Genomic DNA, 14,865 nt, shown 5'->3' on the forward strand with positions numbered 1-14,865 from the left:
TTGGTGAACTGAGACTGTCCCCAAGGACACCTGGAGAAGAACAAGCTGAGGATGACAGGGCCACAGTAAGGAAGGAGGGTGGGTCACTGTGTTACCCCCACAACAGTGGATCGCCCCCTCCTGGAACACTTGGATTCAATGTGGAAAACAGGCTACAATGAACGAACATCCACAAAATTCTCAGACCCTGCCAGTCCCATTGTTGTCTCGTGTGTTGTTACACCTGGAAATCTTCTAGGCTCTTGGTTGGTATCTCTGGGGGACACCCTTCAGTCCAGAGCACCAGTCCCCGTCCCCCGCCGGCATCCACCAAAGACAAGGACAGACGGAGCCTCAGGGGGGAGACCCCTGGGACGTTTGTAGCAGGACCAGGCTTCTGTGAATGGGGGAATGAGCCTCAGCCAGAAACAGGCCCCCTGAGCCTGACACACACAGGCAGAGGGGAATGGCCTGGCCCTGCCATGACCCTCTAGGAGTGCTGTAGGACCAGCTGGGCTGAGAGCGCCCCGAGCGCCTGGCTGCAGTCAGCCCAGTCGACGTCCCCCGTGCACCGCATGAGTGGTCTCCCTTTCTGTCAGTGCAGCGAGCAGAGCCAAGGCAGGCAGCGGGGTCTTCTAGCACGAGGCTGCCCCCGCCCCCAGCCCAGGTGATGTCAGCCCCGGTTGCAGACATGGGCTCCCCAGGATGTTAGGATGATTACGGTGCAGGAGTGGGCTAAAAATGAAGAGGGCAGGGATATTTCCGGCACAAGTCACCGCACAGACAGAGACACAAGGTCACAAACAACCCAGGGGGTCGGGTGCCTAGTGTGTGCAACTCCTGTCTGGAGCCCAGGACTCAGGTGGGAGGGCAGAGCCACCAGCACAACCCAGGAAGTGTTGGCCTCGATGTTCCCATCCTTCCAGCTTTCTTTGTGTTCAACTGCTGGGGAAGCCGGGACGATAGTGAGGGAAGGCGTGTGACCCAGGACATTCATCTCCCGGCTCCTTCCTGACGAAGTCACCATGAGCTGGCTCCATCCATGGGTTTCAGGGCTGTGTCTACACAGTGTCTCCTTGGGGTTCCTCCACCAAGCCTGCCCTGTGTCCCTTCGGGCTGGGACGTGTAATGGCTGGACTGGCGCTAGCGCTGGGTTAATTCTTACGTTCGGTTCTTATTTCTTGCTGTAAAATATTCCAACAAACCTGGCAGCTTAAATTCATCGCCATCTTGGAGAACAGAATTCCTATATTATCTCACTGGGTAAAGTCACGTGGCAGCAGGGCTGCATCTTTTTGGGGCTGTTCCTTTCCAACTTCTAGAGCTTCCAACATTGCTCATCTGAATACCCTTCCTCCATAAGGACCATAAACACCATCCTGTCTCCCCTCTGATCTCTGCTTCTGTCATCACATCTCCTTCCTCACTGTCCTGCCTCCCTCCTATAAAGACACTGGGCTCACTCAGGTAACCCCCATCATCTCCCCATCTCAGAATCCTTTCCGGAATTTAATCACATCTGCAAAATCTCTTTTTCACTGTATAATGGCAGATTCACAGACTCTGTGGATTAAGATGTGGACATCGTTGCGGGGGGGGGGGCGTGTGTGGTATTCTGTCTACCACACAGTGCCTTATGCACTGCATTTCCTCCAACCTACAAGTTTCTAAGCAGTCCCAAATATGAAGCCTCATAAAAGTAACCTATTTCCAATGTGATATGTTGCCCTGACCATGTCTGTCATCCTCAGCACTTATTTCAATGCTGGATTGAGAAAATAAACTAATTTAATACTTAACAAACATCTTCCTCAAAAAATAAATACATTATAGTATTTTATTGATAATGTAAGGTACCCAAAGTGCAAATGAGAATCTTGGTGGTTTCCAGAACGGAAGTTGTTTGACAAGGAAACTCCTCACCAACCCGCCCACCCCCAAAAGAAGCCAGGCTCGGAGAATACCAAGCAGGAAAAATGTCTACAAAAAAACAAAAATCAAAATCAAAAAGAATGGCAGAGCTGGGCATGTTCTCTTCAAACTTCAGGGCAGATGGGGATCCTCTGAGAATAGAGGCAATGGTTAGGGTATTGGGCACTGACTGGCTATAGCCCCTCCCCAGCTCAGTGCAACACAGTCAGAAAGACTCTCAGCCCCTGAATTTTCCCTGGGGAAGGAAAGACAGCACTGAAGCATCCATCCTATGCTCAGAATTGTGCAGGGGCTACCTGAGGCACCAGTTTCTGTCAAGCCTGTCAGAGTGCTAACAGGACCAGGTGCAATCTGGATGTCCAAGGGCCACTGAGAACAACACAAGCTAAGGTCTGGGCAGTGTGCAATTGCTCCAGAGGACCTGCACTACAGCTAACAAACACCAGAGGGAGCAAGAGGGCACAGTCACCTTTGGTGAAGGTCTTCCCAATAAGAAACCAGTCTGTAAAGGCTAGATGGGCAACTTTTATCAAATGCTCTGACACCAACACAAAGTGTCAAAAAATCTGGAAAAGTAGACCAACATGGCCCAAACAAAGGAACAAAATTAATCTCCACCAATGGACACAAAAGAAATGGTGACATACGGACTTAACAAATAAATCAGAATTACCATCATAAAAATGCTAACAAGTTCAGCAAACTAACACATAAATTGAGTATTTAAAACAAGATTAAAAAATACTTAAGATAAAACAGAATTTTTAGCTAAGAAATACAATAAGTTCATTGAAAATTTTCACCAGAGTGGCCCAACAATAGACACAATGAAGCAGAAAAAACAATAAGTGGACTCACACAGTTCATATAAAATTATATAGTCACAGAAGCAAAATGAAAAGGAACTTAAAAGTGAAGAAAATTTAAAGCACTTACAGAATTCTTATCAAACTGACTGCTATATGAACTTTATAGGAGTTCCAAAGGGGAAAAAAGAAAGGCACAGAAAACATATTTGAAGAAATAATGGCCCCAAACTTTCCCAAACTTGGGGAAAGAATTGGATATTCAGGTTCTAGAAGACCAAAAGCTCCAAAGTGGATGAACCCCAAAGAAGTCACAATGAGACATATTATGATCAATGTGTCAGAAGTCAAAGAAAAGGGAGCTTTCAAAACAGCAAAAGAAAGTGACTGCCACATACTAGGGAATTCCCTCAAGACCATCAGGAGATTTCTCAGCAGAAACCATGCAGGCCCAAAGAGAGTGAGATGGTATACAAAGTATGACAGAAAAAGTGCCCAAAAGAATGTTATATCTAGCAAAGTATCCTTCAAAACTAAAGGAGGAAATAGGAAGATCCCAAAGCCAAGGGTGTTTATCACCATTAGACCTGCCTTTCAAAAAATACTAAAGGGTGTCGTTCAAGTAGAAATGAAAGGATGTGAAACCACAGCACAAAAGCATACGCAATATAAAGCTCACTGGTAGAGTTAGGGATATAAACAAATACAAAATACTGTAATTCTGTAATGGTGTTATGTAAACCTACTGTTAATTCTAATACAGAAATTGAAATTCAAATGTATAAATAGTACCTATAACTGGGGGCACCTGGGTGGCTCAGTCATTAAACATCTGCCTTCGGCTCGGGTCATGATCCTGGGATCAAGCCCCGCATCGGGCTCCCTGCTCAGCGGGAAGCCTGCCTCTCCCTCTCCCACTCCTCCTGCTTGTGTTCCCTCTCTCGCTGTGTCTCTGTCAAATAAATAAATAAAATCTTTAAAAAATAATAATAAATAAATAAGTAAATAGTACCTATAACTGGAACATGGTAAAAGATACAATATAAAAAGACCTAAATTGAGGGGTGCCTGGATGACACAACTGGTTAAGAGTCCAACTCTTGGTTTGGCTCAGAGTCATGATTTCAGGGTCATAAGCTTGAGCTCTGCACTCAGTGCAGAGTCTACTTCAGTTTCTCTCTCCCTCTGCATCTTCCCTGCCCCCCTCTAAAATAAATAAGTAAATCTTTTAAAAAAATGTAATTTGTGACATCAATAACCTAAGGTGTGAGAAGGAAGCAGTACAAATATAAGGTTTTTGTGTGATCAAATCTAAGTTGCTATTAAAATAGACTGCTATGACTAGTTGATATTGTATGTAAGCCCAGTGACAACCACAAAAAATGTCCACACAAGATACACAAAAGAAAATGAGAAAGCAATCAAAATATCTCATTCAAAAATCAGCAGAACACACAAAAGCAGAGAGCAAGAGAGGATAATGACTCAAGAAAAGCTGTAAGTGGAAAAGAGAGAAAAGTCAAGGCAATAAAGCAAAGATACTCTTTCATCTAATGGTGCTGAAACAATGGTGCATTGGACATCCACATGCAAAAAAAGTTAATCTAGACATGGGCTTTACACCTTTCACAAAAAATCAACTCAAGTTGGATCACAGACCCAAATGCAAAGTGCAAAACCGCAGAAGTCTAAAGGATGACATAGGAGAAAACATCGATGGCTTTGGGTATGGTGAGGACTTTTAGATAGAACACCAAAGACATAATCCATAACAGAAAGAACTGATAAGCTGCACTTCATTAAAATGCAAATCTTCAGAGGGGTCCCTGGCTGCAGGAAGTGGAGGCCGCCTGGGCATGGCACTCTGCACGGGGGAACATGAGCTCGGCAACAGGGGCTCAACAGGGCTTGCCCTGCAGGTGAGGAAGAAACCGTGATGGAAACTGATGCCTTTTATAAGAATGAAATATTTGATCTGGCAGAAAAGTACAAAATGGACCACAAGAGGAGAGGAATTGCTTTAATCTTAAATCATAAGAGGTTCTTCTGGCACTTAACGTTGCCAGAAAGGCAGGGCACCAGTGCAGACAGAGGCAATCTTATGCGCAGGTTTTCAGACCTAGGATTTGAAGTAAAATGCTTTAATGATCTTAAAGCAGAACTACTGCTCAAAATTCATGAAGCATCAACCTCTAGCCACATAGATGCCGACTGCTTTTTATGTGTTTTCCTGAGTCATGGTGAAGGCGATCACATTTACGCATATGATGCCAAAACTGAAATTCAGACACTGCCTGGCTTGTTCAAATGAGACAAATGTCAGACCCTAGTCGGAAAACCCAAGATATGTATTATTCAGGCATGTTGAGGAGACCAGCACCATGTGCCAGTCATTCCTTTGGATATAGTGGATCATCAGACAGACAAGCTGGATGCCAACATAACTGAGGTGGATGCAGCCTCAGTGCACACCTACCTGCTGAAGTGGACTTTCTCATGTGTTACTGTGTTGCAGAAGGTTGTTATTCTCATCGGGAAACTGTGAATGGCTCATGGAACATTCAAGATTTGTCTGAGATGCTGGGAAAATTCGGCTCCTCCTTAGAGTACACAGAACTCCTCACCCAAGTGAACAGGAAAGTTTCTCAGTGCCCAGTGGACTTTTTCAAAGACTTGAATGCAACTGGAAAGAAGCAGGTTCCATCATTTGCCTCAATGCTAACTAAAAAACTGCATTTCTTTCCAAAATCTAAATGGTATGAACTATTTTGTTTTATGTATCTATATTCAAAACAGATTTTTCATCTTCTTATATAAGTAAATATCACTAGGTTGAAATTTATGATGTAGCAATTTAAAATGTCTTAAAGGTTTAATGAGAACTTTAAAAAATAATATTGGTATTAGATGTGGTAAAATGGTTTGATGTATGTGAAATGAAATCCTCAGGGAATTACCATAAATAAAAACCCACAAGGGGTGCCTGGGTGGCTCAGTCAGTTAAGTGTCTGCCTTTGGCTCAGGTTATGATCCCGGAGTCCCCGGATTGAGCCCCACATCAGGGTCCCTGCTCAGCGGGAAGTCTGCTTCTCCCTCTGCCCCTTACCCTGCTCGTGCTCGCATGCTCTCTCTCTCTCAAATAAATAAGTAAAATCTGAAAAAAAAAAAATCCACAAACATTGGTAACATTGGATTTTTATAGTAAATCGCAAGGTTACTAAAAAAAAAAAATGCAAATCTTCTGCTCTGAAAGACAAAGGCAAGAAAATGAGAAGACAAGACATAGACTTGTAAAGAATATTGAGAAAGGACATGTGTGATAACAGAATGCTGTCCAAACACACAAAGGACACTTAAAACTCAACAATGAGAAAACAATGCTATTTTTTAAAAATGGCCCAAAGAAGATACTGAGATGTCAAGCAAATGAAAAGATATGTCATCAGGGAAATGTAAATTAAAACAACAAGGTATCACTATGCATCTATGAGAATGGCAAAAATCCAACACAGTGACAACCCGAAATGTTGATGAAGATGTAGAGCAACGAGAACCGTCATTCATGGATAGTGAGATTGAAAAATGATACAGCCACTTTGGAAGACAGTTTGGAGTTTCTCATGAAGCTAAATATAAAGCTCTTACCATACAATCCAGCAATTGCACCTTCTGGGTATTTATCCAAATTGGCTGAAAACATACATTCACATAAACCTGCACAAAGATAATTTTTCATAATTGGTTAAGACTTGGAAGCAACCAAGATATTCTAGTGGGTGCATTTACATATAAACTGTGGTAAATGTAGATAATGGAATGTTAATCAGCATATGTACCAACAAAAACATGAGTATTCATGCCATGAAAACACATGGAAGAAATCAATGCACATTACTATGTGAAAGTAGCCAATCTAAAAAGGCTACATACTGTTTGATTCCAACTGTAAGACATTCTGTCTGCATGGGTCGGGGGGGGGGGGGCAGAGATGAGTAACCGGGGCACAGGGGACTTTAAGGACGGTGAAGATACTCTATATGATACCATAACGATGGATACATGTCTTTATGTGTTTGTCCAAACACACAGAACATACAAACATCAAGAGGAACTCTAAGGCAAATTATGGATTTGGGTGATTATGGTGTGTCAATGTGTGGCTATCAATCATAATAAACAATTCTGTGGAGAATGCTGATAATGGATGGCATAGGCTATGCATTATGTGAGGGCAAGGGATATAAGGGAAATCTCTGTACGTTCTCTCAATTTTGCTGTGAACCTAAAATTCATTTTTTAAAACATACAATCTTAATTTTTAAAAGTACAAGACAAACACAAAACAAGGAGACAATAGCAACAGTCCTTCCCTATCAATAGTCATTTAAATACAGATGGATTAAACGCCCTAATCAAATGAAAGAGTGGCAAATGTGTAAACAAAAGAAAGCAAAACACAGCAAAACAATGCCCACTGTCCAAGTTCCAGAAGAGACTTACTTTAGATTTAACTCAGTAAGACTAAAATTGATCATATTTATATCAGGAATAATATTCTTTTAAGCAAAACACATCCAAAGAGAACATTATATAATGATAAAATGGTCAACGTACATAGCTATCTAAGTCTAAATATATTTACATCAAATATCAGAATGTACAAATGTAAGAAGCCAACACAGACAAACTAGAGGGAAAAGAGAGAGTAAAACAATAATAATACAGGATTTCAATACCCCACTTTGAATAATGAATAGAACATCTACAGAGAAGGTTCAAGAGGAAACAATGAGATGAACAATACTATGGACTGGAACCTGGAAAAGATGGCGGAGGAGTAGGGGACCCTATTCCAACCAGTCCCCAGAATTGCGCTGGATATCTACCAGACCACTCTGAACACCCATGAAATCAACCTGAGATGTAAGAAGACATCTCTACAAAGAGAATATTGCAGGCGGTTGGTTTCGAGGTACGAAGCAGGGCACCATGACCCCACCTGCAGATATCAGAGGATAAAGGGAAGGGGGAAGGAGCCAACCCCTCGGGATCCTACACTGCCGGTGAGCAATCGCCTCCCATGCGGGGGACCGGGCACAGACTCACAGACCGGTAGTGATGGAGAAAGGACTTCAGGGCAGCCCCCTAGATTGAAACCTGCAGCAGCAGGGCTGCACAAGCAAACTGGTGGCGGCTGGCGGTTTTAGAAGCACAAACGGCAGAGACGAGCTCCGACCTGGAGGAGAGGACTAGGAGTGCTGCTGAGGCGTGCACAACCCAGGACGCTGCAGTTTATAGCAGCACAGACAGAAACGGAGATAGTGTGGCCTGGAGAGCTCACTGAAGAACAGACTGCCATCTCTCTGTTCTGAGGCAGAGGGCTGGAAACAATCTCTTCCGCTCTGACTCTTGGAAGAGACACAGAAAGCCACCAGAGAACAAAAGCCCCCCAAAACCGGTTTTCACTGAGCCCATCCCCCGCAACAGGGGGAGGGCAACTCTGCCCAAACAGGGTTGCCTGAGTAACAGTGCGGCAGGTCCCTCCCCCAGAAGACAGGCTGTGAGAACAAGAGGCCAGCAATCCTAAGGTCCCTATAAAACAGGTGCATCTTGCTTGGGTTGTGGTCAATAATTTGGACTCTATACATTCCCTCAACCACCCCTCAACAAAATGACTATGAGAGGGAACCCCCAAAATAGGAAAGACTCAGAGATTATGACCTTATGCCACAGATTTATAAACGGATACAGATATAAACAAGACGTCAGAGAGGGAATTCAGGGTAGCAATTGTGAAGAGAGTAGCTAGAATGGAGAAATCGATTAATGGCAACATAGAGTCTCTAAGGGCAGAAATGAAAGCTGAATTGGCAGAACTTTAAAATGATATCAGTGAGATCCAGTCTAATCTAGGTAATCTAACAGCTAGGGGAAGTGAGGCAGAAGAATGAACTAGTGATCTAGAAGACCAATTAATAGACAAAAAGAAAAAAGTGGCGGCCAGGGGAAAAGCAACTCAAAGTCCATGAAAATAGAATCAGAGAGGGGTGCCTGGGTGGCTCAGTTGGTTGAGCGACTGCCTTCGGCTCAGGTCATGATCCTGGAGTCCCGGGATCGAGTCCCGCATCAGGCTCCCTGCTCGGCAGAGAGTCTGCTTCTCCCTCTGACCCTCCCCCATCTCATGCTATCTGTCTCTCATTTTCTCTCTCAAATAAATAAATAAAATCTTAAAAAAAAAAAAGAAAATAGAATGAGAGAAATAAGTGACACCATGAAATGTGCCAATGTCAGAATTACCGGGATCCCTGAGGGGGTGGAGACAGAGAGAGACTGGAAGATATATTTCAGCAAATTATAGCTGAGAACTTCCCTAATCTGGGGAATGAAACAAACATTCGTGTCCTAGAGGCAGAGAGGACCCCTCCCAAGATCAAGGAAAACAGGCCAACGCCCCAGCATGTAATAGTAAAACTCGCAAATCTTAGAACCAAGGAAACCATCTTAAAGGCAGTTAGGGGGAACAGATTCCTTACGTACAGACGGTTGAACATCAGAATAATGTCAGACCTATTCACAGAGATCTGGCAAGCCAGAAAGGGCTGGCAAGACATATCCAGGGTACTAAATGAGAAGAACATGCAGCCAAGAATACTTTATCTGGCAAGGCTGTCATTTAGAATGAATGGAGAGATGCAGAGCTTCCAAGCGTGGCAGAAACTGAAAGATTATGTGACCACTAAGCCGGCCCTGCAAAAAATATTAAGAGGGGTTCTATAAAAGGAGAAAGACCCCAAGAGTGATATAAAACAGAAATTTACAGAGACAGTCTATAAAAACAAGGTCTTCACAGGCAACATGATGACAATAAATTCATATCTTTCAATAGTCACTCTCAATGTGAATGGCCTAAATGCTCCCATAAAATGGCACAGGGTTGCAGATTGGATAAAAAGACAGGACCCATCCATATGCTGTCTACAAGAGACTCATTTTGAACCTAAAGATACATCCAGACTGAAAGTGAAGGGATGGAGATCCACCTTCCATGCCAACGGACCTCAAAAGAAAGCTGGGGTAGCAATTCTTATATCAGACAAATTAGATTTTATTTATTTATTTTAAAGATTATATTTATTTATTTGATAGAGAGAGGCATAGCAAGAGAGGGAACACAAGCAGGGCAAGTGGGAGAGGGAGAAGCAGGCCTCCTGCTGAGCAGGGAGCCTGATGTGGGGCTCGATCCCAGGACCCTGAGATCATGACCCGAGCTGAAGGAAGACGCCTAACAACTGAGCCACCCAGGCACCCCCAGACAAATTAGATTTTAAACTAAAGACTGTAGTTAGAGACACAGAAGGACACTATATCATTCTCAAAGGGTCTCTCCAACAAGATCTAACAACTGTAAATATCTACGCCCCAAACATGGGAGCAGCCATCTACATAAGTCAATTGCTGACCAAAATAAAGAGTCATATTGATAACAATACATTAATTGTAGGAGACTTCAATACTCCACTCTCAGCAACAGAAAGATCATCTAAGCAGAATATCAACAAAGAAACAAGAGCTTTAAATGACACACTGGACCAGATGGACCTCATAGATATATACAGAACATTCCACCCTAAAACAACAGAATACTCATTCTTCTCGAGCATACATGGAGCTTTCTCCAGAACAGACCACTTACTGGGTCACAAATCAGGTCTCAACTGATACCAAAAGACTGAGATTATTCCCTACGTATTCTCAGACCATAATGCTTTAAGATTGGAACTCAATCACAAGAAAAAATTTGAAAGAAATTCAAACACTTGGAAACTAAAGACCACTCTGCTCAAGAATGTTTGGGTCAACCAGGAAATCAAAGAAGAACTTAAATAATTCATGGAAACCAATGAGAACAAAAACATATCAGTCCAAAACCTATGGGATACTGCAGAGGCAGTCCTAAGGGGGAAATACATAGCCATCCAAGCCTCACTCAAAAAGATAGAAAAATCCCAAATTCACCAACTAACTTTACACCTTAAAGAACTACAGAAAAAGCAACAAACGATGCCTAAGCCAAGCATTAGAAGAGAAATAATTAAGATTAGAGCAGAGATCAATGAATTAGAAACCAGAAACACAGTAGATCAGATCAAACTAGAAGCTGGTTCTTTTAAAGAATTAATAAGCTCAATAAACTACTGGCCAGACTTATCCAAAAGAAAAGAAAAGAGAAAGGACCCAAATTAATAAAATTATGAATGAAAAGGGAGAGATCACGACTAACACCAAGGAAATAGAACCAACTATTAGAAATTAATATCAACAACTATATGCCAATAAATTGAGCAACCTGGAAGAAATGGATGCCTTCCTGGAAACCAGGAAGAAATTGACAACCTGAATAGGCCAATAACCAGTAATGAGATTGAAGCAGTGAACAAAAACCTCCCAAAAAACAAGAGTCCAGGGCCTGATGGATTCCCTGGGAAATTCTACCAAACATTCAAAGAAGAAATAATACCTATTCTCCTGAAGCTGTTTCAAAAAATAGAAACAGAAGGAAAACTTCCAAACTCACTCTATGAGGCCAGCATTACCTTAATCCCCAAACCAGGCAAAGACCCCATCAAAAAGGAGAATTTCAGACCGATATCCCTGATGAATATGGATTCCAAAATCCTCAACAAAATCCTAGCTAATAGGATCCAACAATACATTAAAAAGATCATCCACCACGACCAAGTGGGATTTATCCCCGGGATGCAAGGGTGGTTCAACATTCACAAATCAATCAATGTGAGAGAACACATTAATAAGAGGAGCGAGAAGAACCATATGGTCCTCTCAATTGATGCAGAAAAAGCAATTGACAAAATACAGCATCCTTTCCTGATTAAAACTCTTCAGAGTACAGGGATAGAGGGAACTTTCCTCAAGTTCATAAAATCCATCTATGAAAAACCCACAGCGAATATCATCCTCAATGGGGAAAAGCTGGGAGCCTTTCCCTTAAGATCAGGAACATGGCAAGGATGCCCACTCTTGCCACTATTGTTCAACATAGTACTAGAAGTCCTAGCAACAGCAATCAGACAACAAAAAGAAATAAAAATTGGCAAATAAGTCAAACTCTCTCTCTTTGCAGATGACATGATACTTTATGTGGAAAATCCAAAAGACTCCACCCCCAAATTACTAGAACTCATCCAGCAATTCAGTAATGTGGCAGGATAAAAAATCAATGCACAGAAATCAGTTGCTTTCTTATACACTAACAATACAACTGTAGAAAGAGAAATTAGAGGAACGCTTCCATGTACAATAGCACCAAAACCCATAAGATACCTCAGAATAAACCTAACCAAAGAGGTAAAGGATCTATACTCTAGGAACTACAACATGCTCATGAAAGATGTTGAAGAAGACACAAAAAGATGGAAAAACATTCCATGCTCATGGATCAGAAGAATAAACATTGTTAAAATGTCTATGCTACCCAGAGCAATCTAGACCTTCAGTGCCATCCTGATCAAAATTCCAATGACATTTTTCAAAGTGCTGGAACAAACAATCCTAAAATTGGTATGGAATCAGAAAAGACCCCAAATCGCCAAGGAAATGTTGAAGAAGAAAAACAAAGCTAGGGGCACCATGTTGCCTGATTTCAAGCTATATTACAAAGCAGTGATCACCAAGACAGCATGATACTGGCACAAAAACAGACATGTAGACTAATGGAACAGAATAGAGAGCCCATATATGAACCCTCAACTCTATGGTCAAATAATCTTTGACAAAGCAAGAAAAAATATGCAATAGAAAAAAGACAGTCTGTTCAATAAATCGTGCTAGGAAAATTGGACAGCTATATACAGAAGAATGAAACTCAACCACTCTCTAACAGCATACACAAAGATAAACTCAAAATGGATGAAAGACCTCAATGTGAGACAGGAATCCATCAAAATCCTAGAGGAGAACATAGGCAGTAACCTCTTCGACATCAGCCACAGCTACTTCTTTCAAGATACATCTCCAAAGGCTAGTGAAACAAAAGCAAAAATGAACTTTTGGGACTTCATCAAGATAAAAAGCTTCTGCACAGCAAAGGAAACCACCAACAAAACAAAGAGGCAACCCACAGAATGGGAGAAGATATTTGTAAATGACACTACAGATAAAGGGCTGGTATCCAAGATCTATAAAGAACTTCTCAAACTCAACACCCAAAACACAAATAATCAAGTCAAAAAATGGGCAGAAGGCATGAACAGACACTTCTCTGAAGAAGACCTACAAATGTCTAACATACACATGAAAAAATGTTCATCATCATTAGCCATCAGGGAAATTCAAATCAAAACCACAGTGAGATACCACCTTACACCAGTTAGAATGGCAAAAATTGACAAGGCAAGAAACAACAAATGTTGGAGAGGTTGTGGAGAAAGGGGAACCCTCTTACACTGTTGGTGGGAATGCAAGTTGGTACAGCCACTTTGGAAAACAGTGTGGAGGTGCCTCAAAAAATTAAAAATAGAGCTACCCTATGACCCAGCAATTGCACTACTGGGTATTTACCCCAAAGACACAGATGTAGTGAAAAGAAGGGCCACATGCACCCCAAAGTTCATAGCAGCAATGTCTGCAATAGCCAAACTGTGGAAAGAGCCAAGATGCCCTTCAACAGATGAATGGATAAAGAAGATGTGGTCCATATATACAATGGAATATTACTCAGCCATCAGAAAGGATGAATACCCAACTTTTACATCAACATGGATGGGACTGGAGGAGATCATGCTAAGTGAAATAAGTCAAGCACAGAAAGTCAATTATCATATGGTTTCACTTATTTGTGGAACATAAGGAATAGCATGGAGGACATTAAGAGAAGGAAGAGAAAAATGAAGGGGGTAAATCAGAGGGAGAGACGAACCATGAGAGATTATGGACTCTGAGAAACAAACTGAGGGTTTTAGAGGGGAGAGGGTGGGGTGATGGGTTAGCCTGGTGATGGGTATTAAGGAGGGCACATACTGCATGGAGCACTGGGTGTTATATGAAAACAATGAATTGTGGATCACTACATCAAAAACTAATGATGTACTGTATGGTGACTAACACAATAAAATAAAATTTAGAAAAAATACTATGGACAAAGTGGACCTAACAGACACAAATAAATAAAATCATGAGTGGAAGAAGAGAGATCACAACCAACACTGAAGAAATACAAACAATTATAAGAACATATTATGAGCAAATATGCCAACAAATTAGGCAATCTGGAAGAAACAGATGCATTCCTAGAGATGTATAAACTACCAAAACTGAACCAGGAAGAAACAGAGAACCTGAACAGACCCATAACCAGCAAGGAAATTGAAGCAGTAATCAAAAATCTCCCAACAACAAGAGCCCAGGGCCAGATGGCTTCCCGGGGGAATTCTACCAAACATTTAAAGAACAATTAATACGTATTCTTCTGAAGCTGTTTCAAAAAATCGAAATGGAAAGAAAACTTCTAAACTCTTTCTACAAGGGCAGCATTACCTTGATCCCCAAACCAGACAAAGACCCCACCAAAAAGGAGAATTACATACCAATATCCCTGATGAACATGGATACCAAAATTCTCATGGAGATACTAACCAATAGGATTCAACAGTACATTAAAAGGATTATTCACCATGACCAAGTGGGATTTATTCCTGGGCTGCAAGGGTGGTTCAACATCCGCAAATCCATCGGTGTGATACACTACATTAACAAAAGAAAAGACAAGAACCGTATGATCCTCTCAATAGCATTTGACAAAGTACAGCATCCTTTCTTGATAAAAACTCTTAACAGTGTAGGGATAGAGGGAAAATACCTCAATATCATTAAAGCCATCTACGAAAAGTCCACAGCAAATATCGTTCTGAGATATTTGTCCCTTAGAGCTTTTCCCCTAAGGTCAGGAACATGACAAGGATGTCCACTCTCACCACTGTTGTTCAACATAGGGCTTGAAGTCCTAGCCTCAGCAATCAGACAACAAAAAGAAATAAAAGGCATCTGAAACAGCAAAGAAGTCAAATTCTCATTCTTTGCAGGTGACGTGATACTCTGTGGAAAACCCAAAAGATTCCACCTCAAAACTGCT

At 41.7% G+C, this 14,865-nt stretch overlaps 1 pseudogene; it reads left to right on the forward strand.

The window, feature by feature from the left end:
- Positions 1-4,327: 4,327 nt before the first annotated feature.
- Positions 4,328-14,865, forward strand: part of LOC110584351 — a 30,252-nt pseudogene continuing 19,714 nt past the window's right edge.

This window comes from Neomonachus schauinslandi, chromosome 13 (genome assembly GCF_002201575.2).
Source record: "Neomonachus schauinslandi chromosome 13, ASM220157v2, whole genome shotgun sequence".
NCBI classification, from domain to species: Eukaryota; Metazoa; Chordata; class Mammalia; order Carnivora; family Phocidae; genus Neomonachus; species Neomonachus schauinslandi.